At 34.5% G+C, this 19,009-nt stretch overlaps 1 protein-coding gene and 1 long non-coding RNA gene across 3 annotated transcripts in view; one reads left to right on the top strand and one right to left on the bottom strand.

Annotated features, from left to right (window-relative positions):
* LOC145680909 (putative methylthioribulose-1-phosphate dehydratase) overlaps window positions 1-19,009 on the top strand; it is a 615,106-nt gene that overhangs the window by 284,918 nt on the left and 311,179 nt on the right. The window lies entirely within an intron of this gene.
* The window catches only part of LOC145680908 (uncharacterized), a 31,492-nt gene that overhangs the window by 3,697 nt on the left and 8,786 nt on the right, over window positions 1-19,009 (bottom strand). The window contains exons 1-4 of one of the 2 annotated variants that reach the window (XR_014130697.1): window positions 12,937-13,130; window positions 11,860-12,425; window positions 7,155-7,308; window positions 2,485-2,612 (exon numbers count right to left, since the gene is read on the bottom strand). This is a non-coding gene — a long non-coding RNA (uncharacterized LOC145680908). Of the gene's footprint in view, window positions 1-2,484; window positions 2,613-7,154; window positions 7,309-11,859; window positions 12,426-12,936; window positions 13,131-19,009 lie in introns of those variants that run through there. The other variant, XR_014130696.1, reaches the window with a different exon arrangement.

The raw sequence follows: 19,009 nt of genomic DNA, 5'->3' as shown, positions 1-19,009 counted from the left end.
TGGGCAATGTAACTGCAGTCTTAATCCTTCGTACAAAGCATGTTGAATTTTTAAATGATGCACACGGTCACTCACATTTTTTGGTGATCGCCTACATATATATCAATAATCAGACCTCCCAGCAGGACATTGAAAAAATATAGGACAGTTTGGTTTATAAAATAGGACAGTTTGGTTTCTACAATACAATACTATGCTCTGAAACACAGAAAAAAATATAAATGTATTGTAAGAAAAGGCCACCCTTCACTACGCCAACCTTCCAAGACTTTTCCAGTATTCATTGGAGATTATCCGGAATACCAACAATTTTGACTACAATGAACAAACACAAATTAGTAATGCAACTGGAAGTATTATTTCTTTAAGGATACCAGTTCCCCCATATATTCTGAATTACTGTTTTCACGTTACTTTTTCTTTTGTTTTTATGATTTTTGTGCAAACAACAGAATTTGAACAAGGCATTGAAAATAGTAAAAAAACACTAAAGAATGCAGCTCCAATATTGTTAGAATTCAGAATATATTTGCACTACCTCAGAAGCAAAAGAAACAGCTAACTCTTATTTATAGGATTGCCATGGCATTTAAATCTTTTTACATGTCATTATTCATACATAATTTTGAATACGTAAATTCAGTTAATGCACGCAAAAATATTAACTATTTCTCTATCTCCGTACTATCCCTCTAGTTTTATTATTATTATTATTATTATTATTATTATTATTATTTACAGATGAACTTTATTTTGACATTATTTTTCATTACTTCGTATCTTTCTAATGATAAAAGAAGATTGATAACTTATTTCTCTTTAATGAAATATTTGAATCTAATTAAACATTGAATTATTTGATCAACGTATTTCCCTCTGAAATAAATAATGTGGCAGCATTTCATTCATCATAACTGTGCAAATTATATATACACTTCTAGCAACTGTTATACAATATAAATTTCAGGATATTTCCAGTCCATAAATAATTTCCAGGATTTTCACCATTTTTTGCTTTCAGTGAATTTCCAGGTTGTTTCCACAACACACTTTTATTTCCAGCTTTTCCAGGACGCGTGTTGAAAGCCTGCATATTGTGTACAGCAATATTGGAAGGTGTTGGAACATGATGATGAATACCAACAGACCTCCATGCCTAGCCAATACTGCTGCACACATTGCTGAAAGAAAGTGCTAATACAGCTTGCGTTATAAGAAACTGGAGCATGGCAAGGTTCCTCAGTTAAGCTTTATTGGGAAGAATAAGCACATAGAAAACAAAAAAAAAAAAAAAAAAAAAAGAGTGGGCATGGGAGGATAGGAAAAAGCAAATTTAAAAAAATAGTGAGAATTAGTGACTAGTCCTCAGAAAAAATTGCTAAGAACATTTAACATACTGCTAATATGTAGCAATTTAAATTATCACTGGAACTGCCTTGGCTTGTATTTTTAATAATTCAATCACTGAAAAATATAGGAAATAAAGGACAAGCCTAAAATACAGGACAAATATACACAAATCTTCAAAATATAGGAAAAAATAGGAAAATAGGACAGCTAGGAGCCCTGAATAACATAACATTGTGTGATAAAGTAACAACTAGGGTGAACAGTGTTCTAAACATTGTACCAAAGATGCATTGTAGTTAAAAAATAACATATCATCTATACAAGAACTACATTCAGTTCTCTCTTTGGGTACACTTTAATTCACACTAATTAGAACTTCAGTTCACACTAATTAGAACTTTACATATACTTCTAGCATTAAACTTTTTTCCCTGAAACAAAGTATCACACTTTGTCAGTTTCACGTTGTTCAAGTAAACTTTCAACTTCTCTCATTCGCGGTGTTGTTTGTACATTTGGCAGTTTATAGAAGCTTGCAACGAAGTTAAAAAACTTTTGCAGAGTTGTATGGAATTCACAGTTCAAAACAAAGTGAATTTTAAACAATTGATCGAACGAAGATATTCTGTCAACATTAAAGCCGATATCCAGAAGATAATTGGCCACTTCGATATAAATGTTGCTCGGTAACTAATACTGGCTGCTTCGTAATGTTTTCTTCTAAAGACGCTTCCAGCGGTGAATCGTTATATATATATATATATATATATACAATCATATAATAAAGGCTGAAACAAGAATAAACACAAAAGGTATGTAGGATATTTCTATAACTTACGAATTATGAATTTCATTTCGAACTTTATTTGTGGCCTTTAAGCACCTAAGATTCAGGCCAAGAGATGGGAAGAGAAAGGATTCGGGACGGTGTTCGCCAGGGCCTATGTTGCAGGTGCCATCCATTTGCAAGCATTTGCCTAGTTTGACTTAGCAAAAACATCAGTCAGAATGAAAGGCCCCTAAAAGAGAACCCAGGACCTCTCGAGGGCACACAGCGAATGTTAGTTACAAGGTTAATTGGTTAGCCATGGTTGACTAGAATGTACAAGATTATGAGATAAATGTTAAGCTTACCCTATGAAATTGAAAAGCACGGTGTTGAAGTAAGTTTACGAGAACTCTCGATTCCTGTCTTCTTCCCTAAGCCATAGCTGGTAGTAGTCGCACAAAACATATTAGAGCCTCAATACTCTTGTTCCACTCTGTAATGTAAAACATCACGAATTAGAATACGTTTCAGTCTCTCAAACTACAACGGTAACGACTAGCTACTCGTAAAAATATATAATAGGTTAAAAATAAAAACATTTATAAAATCTCTAAAAACGTAAAACAAAAAGGTTTGATTCGAAACCAAATGAAACATTTCAATCTGAACAGAACAAATTCAGTCAATCGTACAATAAATACTGAAAGCTCCTGAAGTTCCCAGCTGCTAACTAGAATTCACTATCCCTGAGATGGATGATACGTTTCTTGTCTATAAAGGTATATTTTTTATATCTAATTCAGATATATTAAATGTACAACGGATTTTCGTTACTTTTCGGTTTTTTTTTTTTTACTCATAATTGTGAAAATCTGACAAGGAAGGGTCACGCAGTGGCTCCGCTGAGATCCGAACGAGACAATTATGTTTGCATTTGATATGTTATAACTAGATGAATCCCAAAGTTATACGTGTCACCGGGCGGAATATTATGAGTTACAACAAAATTTGCAATGTAAGAACTATAAAAAAAATTACCTGGCAGAATAGTTTGAATTAAGTCATTTGTTCGGAAACGGTTGGATAAGAGGAAAACTTGGCCAACACATATCCCATCATTTTCAACGGCAAACTTTTTGGGCTGAAAAACTTTGTCCCAGGGTCCCACGCAGGGTCCTAGACGGGGTCCAATTCAAAATTTTCAAATAGCAAATGGTGTTAAGTGGCACATCATTTGAAAGCTGTTGTAAAATGAAAGAAAATGCAGCAAGTCTCGACTCTCTATAACAACCCTGTGCAAAATGGCGGAGGGTCAAAGTGTAAACAAAAACTTAATTGAAAAGTCCATAGTCACCCCTATAAATTGGAAACGGTGAGACAAATGTGAAAACAGGAAAGGAAGTATGACATTATTTTCAAAGTACAACAATTTAAGTTAAAGCGTCTTGTCCCAGGGTGCCCACAGAGTCCCAGGTGGGGTCCAACTAAAAAGTTTCAAATGGTAAGAGAGGTTAAGAAGCTCATCGTTTGCAAGATCTTGTTAAATGAAAGTAGATGGAGCAAGTCTTGACTTTCTACAACAACCATGTCCAAAATTGCGGTGAGTCAAAACGTAAACAAAAGCTTAATTGAAAATCTATGGCCACCTTGAATCCAAGTTGGCCGCTTAAAACCTATAACAAAAGGATAAGCATACCAAACTGCTGAAGCTAGGAAAACAAATTTGGCATTAATGTTGATTAGTAAGTGACTAAAATATGCAAAATGTTCAAAAACGCGACATCTTGAGTTCAAAATGCCGCACTATGTATCGAACGCATATCCAGCTCACATTACTGGTGTTGGAGAAACCAACGTTTATGGTTAATAGCAGATATCCACAAAATATGAAAGAGTATAATCTGTAATCCAATATGGCTGCCAGCGTGAAAAATGAGTTTGTATATAAATATGTTATTTCTTGGAATACCGTGACCAAACTAACAAAGTTTGACGAGGCTCGATGTACTGAAATAATTTACACATGTTTGGTACTACTCGCTAATCTTGCAAATGTTTTTTTTTTTTTTTTTTTATTTTTTTATTTGGTATTGCTTGAAATATTGCGATCAAACCGGCGAATGATATACAAATGTAACCATCACGAATACGTTACAATAGATCCCCAACCTACTGGTGCAGCAAGTTCTTTCTGTATGAACTACGTATGACAAAATTAGAAAAATACCCGAAGGTATTCAACTTTTGTTTAGCATTTATGAGTAGGAAGTCCGAGTTGAGAGAACCGTGACGAATGTGCATTAAGAACAAAACATATGTGTGTTGTTACCGAATGAAATAATTGTTGAAGTGAATCGAAATTCAATTGTTCTTTAGTCTTCCTATTATTTCTAAATACGAAATAGAGGAAAATAGAGATTTAGATTTGTACTGTTATGAATGACATAGGTTTTAATCGGCCATCTTGGATTCAAGGTGGCCATACTTTTTCAATTAAGCTTTTGTTTACATTTTGACCCGCCGCATTTTTGGACAGGGTTGTCGTAGAAAGTCAAGACTTGCTCCATCTACTTTCATTTAACAAGATCTTGCAAACGATGAGCTTCTTAACCTATCTTACAATTTGAAACTTTTTAGTTGAACCCCACCTGGGACCCTATGGGCACCCTGGGACAAGACGCTTTAACTTAAATTGTTGTACTTTGAAAATAATGCCACACTCCCTTTCCTATTTTCATAATTGTCTCACCGTTTCCGATTTATAGGGGTGACCATGGACTTTTCAATTAACTTTTTGTTTACATTTTGACCCCCCGCCATTTTGCACAGGGTTGTCGTAGAGAGTCGAGACTTGCTGCATATTCTTTCATTTTACAACAGCTTTCAAATGATGTGCCACTTAACCCCCCTTGCAATTTAACAAATTTTGAGTTGGACCCCTTCTGGGACCCTGCGAGGACCCTGGGGCAAACTTTTTTATCCGAAAAAGTGTGTTCTTGAAAATTATGTCACACGTATTGTCCGAGTTTTCCATTCACCCAACCGTTTCCGAACAAATGACTCGGTTCAAACTATTCTGCCAGCTTTGTAGCTTTTATATTACAATATATGTTGTAACTCACGACATTCCGCCCGGTGGCACGTATAACTTTGGGATTCGTCTAGTTATAACATATCAAATGCAAACACAATTGTCTCGTTCGGATCTCAGCGGAGCCACTGCGTGACCCTTCCTTGTGAGAGCGAAAGAAAGTTTAACAAGATAAGCTCACTGAAATTTTGGACATTCTGAGCTTAAATATTTTTGGTGGGGGAATTGAAAAATAAAATCTAACTTGGAGAGATACAAGTCCTATGAGTGTCCTCTTACTGGTAACAATTTGCAGAGTTTGCTAAGTGTAAAGGAGTGAATTTGTGAAACAATTACAAATTATGAGTGCTGTAAGTGTGCTGAGTAAAGGTTATACTTAAAAACTGAAGGTTATACTGTTTTCTGTGTACAGTATAATATACACAGTTACATAAAATGTTAAGAAAAGATTTTAGAACATGCATTGGAATGTAATAATGAATTTGCATAAATTGATTTGAACAATCCATGTCAGTTGCCTGAGCATCCCAGGGCGCCATGAAATTACTAAAATTTCATGGTGCTGTGTGGTCTCAATTAATGTTATGTTAGTTAATATGGTTCTTCCCTGGGTTTGTTGTGGTTTGAAAACAAATATGTATTGTAGGAGATAAGTTTTATAGTTTGATTATTGTAAATGTTAAAAGATATGCAAAATGCTCATTATCTACACTTATTGCAGGATCATTCTAACAGTGTGTGTGTATGAAAGGGGGGGGGGGGGGGGTATGGAATATCTCGGTCCTTAGACACGCCTCAACATAATCGGTAGAACCAAAATATTCAGGAGAAAATATGGTGGAGCTTTAAGAGACATGTGTGTATTTGGTGCGACAGACCGCAGTCACAGTACATGTTCAGTGTTTGGTTTAAATCATTGAAGCTGCTTCATTGTAATCACGGTCTTTGTACTATTAAGTTCATGAAGAATGAAAGAAAAGCTACAAAATAAAGTTATAAATCATAAAGGGCGGAAAATGAGTACAATGGTTCAGAATTACTGGTTTTAGTGTGCAACGAAATCGAAAAAAAAAAAAAAAAACTCCAGCAGTAGTCGACATATTTTACCCTCAATTTCTTGTAACGAACCAATGTAATCTTAGCTACAAAAAGTAATAAGTATTAAATACGTTAGAAACGCTGGTTTTCGTTGGTTTGTCTACATTTATGAAGCCAAGTACACTATTTTTTAATATTTTATATATACTAAATAGATGGCACCTGTTTCTCGAATATACATAAAAATCTGCAAAACGTCTGAAGTAGCCTCCAAAGCTGGCGTCATGGAGAAACCATTTAGTAAGGATAATCAAAGGAGAATATTCTACCTTTTATTCACCTTTTAACTCGCAAAACGTATAATAGCAATGCTGAATTGGGAAATACTTGAAAAGTAAACATTAATATGATCTAGAAAATGCATAATGGTTCGTCAAGTTATGTTACAATATTGTTATATATGTAAAGCAAACTCCCCATCACTGACACAGTCAGATGCAGGTACAAATTCTTCATAAAACTGAAGTTGAATTTAGTTTTTGAAGGCCTTTATGTAACTTTCGCTCAGGTAGGGTAGGTGATAACATGACAAATTGGTGCAATGAAGAATGGGAGGAAACGGGAGAACTCTGAACAACCTACGTAGACGGTGTTCGTCCACCACAAATCCCACATGGCATGAACAGGGATCGATCCTACAACCTCACGAACCAGAGGTGACCGCTCTACCAATTGAGCCACCGCGGCTCAAAATTCAGTATCGAGTGTAGGATGTCAATATTAATTCCACTACAAACACAGAAGTAACCTATACATCATAAGGGAATAAAAAATGAAAATACCAAATTAAGCCCCAAAAGTACAGCATCACAGAAATTTAAAAACAGTTACAAATCTACAATTTACCTGGTTTTTCATTCGCATTTCCAAAGTACGACTTATCTTAACTGTCGTTGAAGTAAGAAGCTGCTACCTCCAATATTCTATTCTGCACACCTGGATATTTTCGAACGAAATTATTGCCTTGACCAGGGAACATTACCTCAAATTCCTGACATATCTGTCAAGGAAAATAAGAGTAGTTTTAATAGAAGAAACGGACAAAAAGGTTACGGTAGATCCATGTCAAGTGGCCCAATATATGTTACTTATCTTTATATATATCTTTATATATATATATATATCTTTATATCTCGTATATAATTAAATATTATCGTTTACACATCTACATTATTCCAAATTTGTTTTACAGTCCACATTTATTTTCCAAATAACGGAACATTTGCTATTGACACCTATGTTGGTTGATTAAGATCTGTTCCGTCAAATAGATTTTCCAAGCTTTCGGCTAACAGTTGCATTTTTCTTAAGATGAAAGTAACAAATACACAACATACCACGTAATGGTAAAATGGTTAAGGATAAAAAAAGGTATTTACACATATGGTAACATCGACTTCACAAATGGAACTCTGTAAAACTGTAAACCGGGTGGCCGTGGTTCAGTGATATAAATTTGGCTTAGCATCGAGAAGTCCTGGGTTCAATCCCAGCAGCCGACCATCCTGAGATTTTTCCAGGATTTTACCTTAGTCACACTAGGCAAATACCGGGAACTCACATTCAACATGAGTCCTGCTTAACACCTTCCTGATTCCTTTCCTCTCCCCTATCCCGGCCTTAAACAGATTCCTAAAGGCCATAAAAAAATAAATTCTAAAAAAAGCCAATTGGAAGGACTTCGAAAGGCTAGACACTGGATGTTGAGCATTTTCGCTCTTATTCATTGATGTTAGTTGTTACAAGCTCATATAAAGTATGTTTACTATAATTCGTAACGAAATGAAATCTCTTCACAAGTCAAATTATGAAATGCTATTCCGGAAACAGGTTACTTAATGTTAGTTTGAGCAATCCTTCATTCGCATAAAAAATGTTATTTTCTTTGTTCACTAGGTATAGTAAAGGAATGAAAAAAAAAAAATCAGTTACAGCTGTTCATTCAATACCTCTACATTAGCTCAATTAGATATACATCTTAATAATTATTTAGGTCCTTCAACAGAATTTCGTTTATTTATTTATTTATTTTTATTATTATTATTATTATTATTATTATTATTATTATTATTATTATTATTATTTTATTTATTTATTTATTTTTTATTTATTTTTTTTTTTTGTTTTGTTTATACAGCGAATGGTATATGTAAGACTTGCTGTAACATGATTTTTTTAAAAATGGTGTTCATACTTCAGGAGATACAGGATGCTAAAATATGAGATTCTGCAAAATACTGTTGAGCGCTGTGAATAATAAAGCATGGTGTCAACTGAATTTTGAAAAGTAGAATCCTTGACTTCCCCTTGAACCTCTATATAAAAAAAAAATACCATTCTTGAGCATATTACATTGCTTGCACTGATCCAAGAATCTGCAATCTAACATAAAAAAAAAAAAAAAAAAAAAAAAAAAGGATAAAAGAAAAATTGTCGAAAATTGTTTTGTGGAGATTGTCCCATTTTTTCAAGTGATTATGGAAGTTGCTCTTTCCAACGGCGAAGTAACTTGAAATTCTTAAATGGAACCCCCCTATTTTTAAAGCATATCGTTGAATTATGATATTTTAAAAGAAACACGTTGGCGCTAATAGGAGGTTCATCTGTTGAACCGTGCACACAGAAACTCTAAGCCGACAGTTCATCATTACGCAGGCTCGATTTTTATCGTGCTATTTAACCATGCTATTTTCACCTCATTATTGTTTGAAGAGAGATTGCTCATGGATATGCGTCTTTCAGAATTATTTATTTCTAAGGCTGACTGTAAATAAATCCTTAATATCTCAACGTACAGACCTCCCATTAGCCCCAGAGAGTTTATTTTTGAAAATAAAGGTGGTGAAAGATTTGTTAGGCACTCGGTGTCTAAAATAATCCCCTATCAATATGGGCCGGTTGAATCAAAGCTGAAACAGTTTTATGGTTTTAACAGAAATAAGTAAAGCTATTACATTTATATTTTACCAATTAAAACCAGGCTCCAGAGCTCACATTAAAATTAAATAAAGTGAAGGAACTAATTCTATGAAAATGAAGCATTTTTTCGCTATAAGCAAAAGACAAACCATTGACTGAATGTAAAATCGTTGACTTTTCCTTTAGTTCCTTGGCTTGCAGACACCCTGTAAGGTTTTACTTATGTCATAAAGCAATTTAGATGATCCAATAATTCAAAATAATTTTAAATACAGACATTGGAAAGCATATTTCAAGTTACACGTTAAGTCTTCAAAGAAAAAAGAAAAAGAACGCTGTAGCACGAAGCCCTGAACGGCTTGTCTCTTGAAATTCTGTAGAGGGACCCTTCTTTTTCTTTATTCAATACTTGTGAAAGTAAGGAAAAAACACAGGTAGCTGATGACAAGTGCAGTTACATTGGCAATTCTGTAACGAATAGCCTATATCAATTCAGGCAGTCAAAGAAAACATATTAACTTCGTAGTCTCAGATGTTTCTAAATTTAACATATATTAAAATTTAGGACAAATTAAGAAACACGTATTTTTTGTTTTGTGCCAACCCCCCAAAAATCTAACCCGAGCTACAGGCCGACCAATATGACACCTCGAGTGCAATTTCTCACGTGCGAATTCATGCAAATTTTTAAAATGGTGATATCTCTGGAGCAGTTAAAGATATTCATTCAGAATTAATAATATTTTACTTACTGAAATCATACCCTGCGTTTCGAAAAATTTATCCAAGTTCTCACGTTACAGCCTTTTTATTTTTTAAAAACAGTTTTGTTCATAAAGAGACAATGCTTTTTTCTTTGTGTTGATCTGTACTATATAATACTACTCGTACATACCATGAAAAGAAGAACTTCCACTTTTGAGTATAACAGGTTTTATTAACAAATGAAAATTTTGCCATACATTCTCAACCAACTTCCATTACCATATTCCCAAATAGTAGTCTCATGAAATCAAAATCTACCCATATTTAACATGGCATTTTAATTTTGCATAAAGGACAGCAGCAGACTTTCGAATGTATTAAAACTTCCAAAATATGTGTGCAAGTTCCGAAACATATTTAGGATTTCAAACTATATTTAGGATTCCAAACCATACCACTACTGTGCACTCTGTGCAGGCTACGCCATCACAAAGCCCCTTTGCATGACCAGTAGCACTGTGTATCCACTCCATTGGAAGTTCTAGTTTGAAGAGTTTTGTCAGTTTTGATTTAATGTACACACTATCTTCACAGTGTTTTCTTGATGCAAATAGCTTACGATTGGACTTGACAGACCATGAGTTCTTAACAGAACTAACACCAACGCCTGTAGGTGACTGATCCAGGGAATGTAAATCTTTTGCTGCAGATACGAAATTTTCATCATCCACAACATGGGAAGCTTTATGTTCAGTTGGTGTCAGTGTTGATATTCTGTCAAAGCATGTAGAACACAGAAAGACATCACAGGAAACATCTTGACTTTGATGTAGTCTTGAAATGAGCCCTGTTATTCCTAACCTGAAGATTTCTCTATTCGGCTAGTCATATATACAGTATACTATTCTTTCATGGATATGCAAATAGTCAGCACACTTCACTCTCCTGTGGTCCCTGTCAGAAGACAATTCAAACTCAGGTCTTTCCACAGAACACCAACAACTCAACAATCAGCAGATCTTCATAAATGCCTAGGTACTGTTTGACCACAAAGTAAATGAACTGCTCTCTGTCCATCTGATCACAACTGAATAGTGAAATCATGTCTTCTTCCTTTTATATGCTAGGTAGAGTTATCTGGTTGATTCCAGAATGTGGTTACATTCTGGAATTATGTGAAAGGGTCCAGAATGTTTTAGAAGACCTTTCATGATTTGGAAGGTTCGAAGAAAGTCCAGAATATGCAGAGTTAAAATGCTATGTCAAATATGACTAGATTTTGATTCCATGACACTACTAATGTGCGAATATGGTAATGGAAATTGGTATGATGTTTGGCAAAATTTTCCATTCTTTATAAAACCTGTTAAACTCCGAAGAGGAATTTCTCTTTATCCGATCATGTAGATTTCTATGGCACTGAACAACCGTTAAAAAATTAAAATTTTTGGGATTCTCTCTTTTGAACTCTTTTTTTTTTTTTTTTTTTTTTTTTCAAAAAAAAATTTCGAAAGGCTATAACACGGGAAGATGGAAACTTTTCCAAACGCAGGTTATCATTTGTAATCAGTAAATTATTATATTTCAAATTAAACCAAGAGGAAAAAATATCTTCAACATTTCCAGGAATATCAGCATTTTAAAAATTTGTCGAAAATCGCATGTGAGGAATGGCACCTGAGGTTGCCATATTTTGCGGTATGTAGCTCGGGCTAGATTTTTGGTTTTTCGAGAAAACACTAAAAACAAATCTTAATTTGTCTTGAATTTTAACATGTTTAATTCAATAACATCTGAGACTATGAAGGTACCCCTTTCCTATCTGAATTGATATGGACTATGCCGTAATTGATTTTAACAGCAGCGTTTCACCCACAAAAAAATATTTTCTGTGCAATAACACACAAAAACAAAAAAATGTACGTACGTGACCGTAAGTTTTTGATGGATCCTTTAATCAATGAAAAATATTCCCCGTTGCTTTGGCATACTCAGCTTTCTTTGGTGTTGTAGGATGAAACTCATATTCGTTTGTGATGATTTCCACAAAAATATTCACAAGTCGTTTTCTGAATTTTTCGGTGAGAACCTTATATTCTTTGTAGCAGTTTACTATTTCCTTTCCTCCTGGTCTTTTTCCTTATAGCGTTAGTCAATTCTTCACAACAAATAAAGTTATTCTAACGGAGTTGTTTTTCATCTGAATTTGGAGACAAATGCTCTAGTGTGTGATCCAGACGCATACACATCATCACCACATACTGATGACATTGTTCATAATTCGCTGTTGTTACAGGCTGAATAAATCTCACTAACATTACGCAGTTCTAACACCAATTATTGTACGTTGTTTTACCAACTCAGATTTGTTAACGATTTCTACGCACGAATTACTTTAATGCACATAAGTTTGAAGTACTTCTGCATCAATCTCAAAGCCACCATCGTCTTTGAGTATTACTTCATCTTCAGTGTCTTGTATTTTCTTTCTGGCTGCAATGAACGAAATACCTTAATTCAATAATATCATTACACAAAACTATTTACAGATATATGCAAGGTACAAGGATGACATTAAGTGATACGAAATAAAACATACTTCATTATTACTTGCCACTAGAAAATTTAACGAAAGCTAATCACTCGGTACATACTGAACTGGTCACCACGGCACCTTTGATGTGTACCCACTATCTACTGCAGTGAAAAAGATACACTATAATAATACATATACTTAAAAAATGAAGATCAAAATGTTGCTACTCAATGACCCCCACAAATTTCCTTACTTTCTTGTTTATAGACAAATCCTACAAACGTAGAATGATTTGAAATTAGCTTCATGGTCCATAAAAGCGGTTCGGCACACAAGATTAATGTTCAAGAAATCAACATGTACATGTTTGTTAGCGATAAATAGTGGTGTATGTCTTTGTGGTTTAGCGCGAAAGTGATTTGCATCAATTATAATTACAAAAAGAAAAAATACCGAGAATGACTTTACCTAAACCCTTTTGCCTCTCTCGAGATACTGCCCGTGTTTTTGTTGCAAAATGCGTATCATTTATAACGCGAAGTGTCACAATTAGTATTTATCCACATGGAGTAATCTTCATAAACTAGACTGCGTATTTAATGGAATAGTGACATGTGCATTTTCTACACCCCTTTAGGATTGTTGGCTGTCTCTAGACGTTTATAGCAGTGCCTGTAACGGAAAGGAAATATTTAAGCAAAAATGAAGAGAGTTTTTGTTAAAACAATAAAAAGTCGATGATTTAGGCACAGAATTTGAAATATCATAAAGGTATTTTTTTAAATAAAAAAAAAGCCCACCTAGGCCCAAGCAGTTATTTTTTTTTTTGGGGGGGGGGGGTGTCTGGGTTTTAGGAATAAAATCTGAATGTGTATGAATGTAAAGCTGTGTACAACTGAACAGGTGTCTCACTATTGTAAAACCGGGAGGTTGTAGCGGTCCTGTTGTGGTATGGGGGTGATTTCACTTCAAGCAAGACTCTACCAAGGAGTATGGGGGTAAGAATCACAGAAAATTTTCTTGAAAATAGCACACCGTCTAATAAATAGTAAAGGTGCGGACAAGTTGCTAAGATGTTTCCTTCGTTGTCCGTGGTACTGAGTTCGATACTCGCTTGGATTCATCATGAAACGGGTTCTTACTTCCATGAAATATTTGATTCTTTTCTTACAAGATACCTATTCATTTAGAATTTAAATCTCAGGTCAAACACATGAATAGTAAGGTTACATTTGCACTAAGCCATGTTGTAAAACATAATACAGATTTCTACACAATTTGTCAACATCAGATCTCCATGCCGCATATCTTTGTGCTTAAGTTCCAAAGTAGTTATTCTCTCCACTCAATTCCACATGGCTATTTTAAAGCATTACAGGGATGTGATAATTTAGGTTTTACAAAAAGCTTTCATGCTTATCGATACGGCAAACTCACCACTTAAAGATTGTCGGCATATTGAGGCAGTCCTCATCAAAATGTTCAGAAACGAAGATGCTTACTATGGCCTAACATAAACGTACACTAATGTTAAAAGAAGTTTTGACATAACAATTAAAACAAGGATTCCACAATCACACATCAATGGTGGTCTCCCTTGAAAATGTATTACATTTTTTGTGTGTCAGTATCAGTTTGATGATGCTTACAGAGGAGTGTTTGATTTGTGGTGGGCGAAGTGTGCGACAGTTAATCGAACTCAATCTATCATTTCTTCCCTTGAGTATACCAGAAAGGATTATTTTGCGTCAATGTATATTATGCTAAAAGGGATCTTCAATTATTTTCTAATGGGGTCACGATTAATGGTAATTTCGCAATGAAAAGGCCTTAGAGGTCCAGAGATTAAACAAGATAGGACAGTAAGATCGAGTGGCCGGAGCTTACTTGGTTGAGTGTGGGCTTTGCATTCATGAGGTCTTGGGTTTTTATACAAATGCATGATGTCTACTAATCTTGCTACTTGAAATTCCCTTAGTTTTCCAAATTCCCTGATTTCTTAGTATGGTGAAACATGTAAATCACACGCAATTACAGTTTTTTTTTTTTTAAACCACCACCACCCGGTACAAGTATCTTGTACATTATTGATATTTCCAAGTGGAAAAAAATAACATTTCTTTAAAATAGAGAATTTGAACACATTGACAAATACGGTCAGCAATGGGAATCCAACCCACCACCTCTGCCTTGCCGGAGCAGTGCTCAACTGTTTAAAGGTCCACCTCATAAACTTCATTAAGTTTTGCTCATAAAGTACAGATTTCCCAGGGTAATCCCTGAGGTTTCCAGATTAACGAAATTCCATCCTGACTTAAGAGTTTATCAATCAAACTGTGCAAATTCAGGGATGGTATATTGAACGTAGCCTATGACCGACTCATTTCCTCATCGTTTTGAGTTGCTGGGACATAGGTAAATTTTTAACATGACAGTAAGACAAGTTGTTGCTCGGCGTAATAGTGTAGCATAATTACAAATACAAAGACACTGGGCGTAAATTAGCATAAATGTTCATTAAACCTCTGTACTTTTTTTTTTTTTTTTTTTTACTTCAACTCGGGGTCAATCCATATAAAATCAACCTGTGATGGTTGCTCACTTTTTCTTTCTTTCTTTCTTTTTTTTTTTTTTTTAACCGAAGGATGTACTCTATTCAGAGGTTTGAAACAGGTATTCGTTAATCATTGACCATTTTGTATAGGTGCGTTAACCTAGTTTGCAGTTTATAGAGGTTGTCTTGAATTCTGTATTTCAGATATTAAGCTAAAACACAAACCATATTAAAGAGCATGAAACAGAAAATATTTCATGTTCAGTGATATTTAGTAGTACTTGAATAGAAATGCAAGAAAATGGGTAAATGTTAGTGTCTAAAAAAAATCTTCATTTTTATATATATGTATGTAATCACCTTTTTTTTCTCGATAGAGGTTTCACAGTAAGTTACTTCCCACAAAAGTTTCAAACGTGAGAGCCATATCTTTTTTTTTTTTTTTTTATGGGTTATCACACATGGCGATTCTCGAAAATTTGGTAGTTTGAACGAGAAATATTTCAGGATAGACAGGCTTGTAAAATTCAAAATTTGCACAAAGCATTTATTAATTGTGTACTAACAAGTGGTTACAATTTAATCATGGAGACTTTATTACATGTTGAGTTACATTTTAATAAAAAAGTGCAATATTTATCTATGTGTATATCATTTTACAACTCATGTAAGTTAACTAAAACTGAGATGAAAAACTCTATTGAATTTTCCTCCTGTATTGTTAGTATATATACGAATATTTTACTAATTAAAAAATTTTAAACCACATTTTGAAGAAAATTGCTGTATATCAAACCTTATATAAAACAGATTAAAAGTAAGACGCTATGTGTACTTACAATCAGAGGAATTTTTTTAGTGACTGGAAAACTTCAGTACTTCCAAAACTTAGTGTATCTTCATAGAAAAAATTATCAAAAAAAAAAAAAAAAAAGGAAAGAAAAAAAACCTGTAGCCTGCATTTACGACTAAAAGTGATGGATCGTGACAATTGAAAAAATATATAAGGAAAAGAACCATCTTTTTAACTTTTCCCATTTACAAGGCCCAAGAAACTCTTTTCAACACTCGAAGTATGATAAAGTTTGGGTTCCAATCAGTGGCTTCTCGTGCTTTGAATTTTAGATAGTGCACAATAGATGACCTCTCCTTTCTCATTATTATTATTATTATTATTATTATTATTATTATTATAAATAATAGTTTACTACTAATAATAATAATATAAATAATAATAATATTAATAATAATAAGAATAAGAAAAAGAAGAAGAAGAACTAGAAGAAGATAAATAATAATAGTGATTTCTTCATGGCATGCTGCATGCATGGAATAGAGAAGCTCATTTTGTGTGATTTTTGACGTACTCTTGAAAATTGTTGCGGGTTCTGCACTGAAATTAATTAATTACGAAATACGCCTCGATTTGAAGAAGAGTCTTTTTCATCATATCCTCTTAAATCCAATTCGAAGGTGCCACGAAACCAAATGCAATTGATGATTATATTGAGCACGTACCTGTTTTGCGTCACTTCTTGATTGTGATTCTCAATGGACCGCCTATAACCATTGATGCCTATAACCAGCATCTATTTGAGCAGCAATATTCACATTTTCCAACACAGTGAGATTAGAATGTGTCTTATATGAGCTGACGAATTTTCATAACTTTTTTATTTATTTATTTTGTCGTTCAGTTGCTGGATATCTGCACCTTTTTTTATTCCATGCATCTACCCCCGCAACGAACAACAAACAGGGAAAACAAAACAAAGCATTTTTAATTTCACATTAACATAACCACTTATGCTGTTCGTACAAGTTGAGATTAAACTTCCTTGTAAATGTTCGTTTCCGACTTCTAATTACTTGCGTTATATTGAGAGTCGGAATCGGTCTCCCGATGTCTTTCACAAGTAGGTTTGCTTCTGAAGTTCTTTTCGAAAACGGCTAATTCAACAGTGACTTTACAGAATTCATTGCTACTGCATTGCTAGTTCACGTATACCAGGGACAGACACGTAATTATGCAATTACAACAATATTCCAATGAACAACAAAGACCGGCACACACACACACACACACACAGATACATACAACACTACAAAGTCCGCTATCCGCTTTAAAATCTCACCCCTTCCCCAATTAACGCTCTTTTTCTAAAAACTGCTCTCCAACTTTCTCATTCACCCATATACACATGAAAAGGAAAACATTGTATCTATGCTGCCAAATTTCTACTCATTCAGATACGAGTGTATTAAATATCGACACCCTCAATTTGTCTTCACTTTCCACGGGGTCGCCTTTACTGTCTCCATAGCTGCCTTGACCTTACTTGGTTGACAGAACCAATAGTTACGACCATTTGGCAATATCGCATTTAGGCAAGGCGCAAGGTTCCCCCCCCCCCCCTCTGTAGCGACTTGGTTACGGTACGCAACATTGTCACAAAGGAACAGACTATTCCCATTCAGGCGAAAACCGTGTCAACCCATACTGCAGGGGGAGGGACGGTGGTGAAGTTCCAGTTCCAAAGCGTTATGTTTTGTAAAAGCTGTTTTTGTTTGGTACATTCGTTTGCAAAACATCTGCAAGCATATGGATCTTTATGAGGCAGTGCACAGCGTAATAACACCCCGTTACTGCACAACCCTCCGCAATGGCCCAGAAGCAGCTAAGCTGGGGAGTTTGGAAAACTCAAGCAAAAAGCAACTAGCCAGCCCCGTTTCAGACACACTTGTTTAAGAAAAGATGATGTTGACAATAGAACGAAAAGTTATTTAGCACAAATAAAAATTGAAAATATTGGAAGGAGGTATGTACAAACATGCAAACATTAAGAGAAACCGCTACTGGTTCCAATGAATAAAGTAGTACGAAAATTATCACTGACTGAGTTCACAACAGCTACTGGTACTACCTTCAATATTAACGAAAAACTGAACAGAAATTGTTAAGCTTTTTGCATCAAGGGTGTCTTAAGAACAGTTTATATTGTGAACAATAAATGAGTTCTGAAAAATCACTATGTTTGAAGACCCATCAAAAAGAGAGAGCGAGAGAGTATGGATTTCACGTGTGAAACTTTTCTGGGAAGTAGTTCACTATTAAGTCTGTCCAGAAAAAAATTTTGCTATCTTTGAAATTTTTAAAGTCGAAAATAGAGATTTTTTATTTTTAACATTAACATTTACCCATTTTTTCCCTCTGTTTCTTTTCGAGTAGGCCGAAATGTGCACTGAAGATAAAATGTTGTATATTTCTTGCTTTTTAATATAACTCAATGTCTTGAAAATAAAAGAAGCTACAGAGTTTAGTGCAAACCAAAATAGGTCACCTACACATAAAGGACGTTAGTAAAACCAATGCACATCTAAAATAGTAATGAATGCCTGTTTCCAATTTTCTGAATATAGTACGTCCTTTCCTTTACAAAATTACAAACAAATGTTGTCAGCAACCCTTAAACACAGAATTGGATGATTTCATTTGAATTCACCGCCAGTGAAGTAAGTAATGCATTAGCACATATTTTTATTATTGACATATCAGTACCGGTGTGAGTCAATGATGCCAAAAGGACATAAATCAAATAAAACTCGAATTCGTATTAAATCGTGTAGGTTCGAGGAAAACAATTCTTCGGGGTACGAGTCCAGACTGGAGTCCCTTTTTTGAAGACTCATGTCTACATACAGTCGTTCCAGAAAAATCTTTCTCCAAGTTAACAACACATGGACTGGCTCAGAAATTCTATTATTGCCTTTGAGACAGATTATTTGGGTTATCTTTGATAGCAATGCATATAGATTTGCTTGGACGTGTGTGGGAAACCAAATCGGTGGAAACTTTTCTCAGTTTTCTCTGAGTTTGCAGCTTAGAGTATAACTCCGCTCATTAATGTTCGTTTCGAAACGTCTTTCTTTTTTAGGAAATTTTAATTTGTTTGTTGTTATTCACTTTACATATTGCAGCCAGAGAAA

This window comes from Thermobia domestica, chromosome 3, assembly GCF_964235325.1.
Source record: "Thermobia domestica chromosome 3, izTheDome1.hap1.1, whole genome shotgun sequence".
Lineage (NCBI taxonomy): Eukaryota > Metazoa > Arthropoda > Insecta > Zygentoma > Lepismatidae > Thermobia > Thermobia domestica.
Note: the sequence above shows the minus strand (reverse complement) of the source record. Positions and strands in the feature narration are given on the sequence as shown.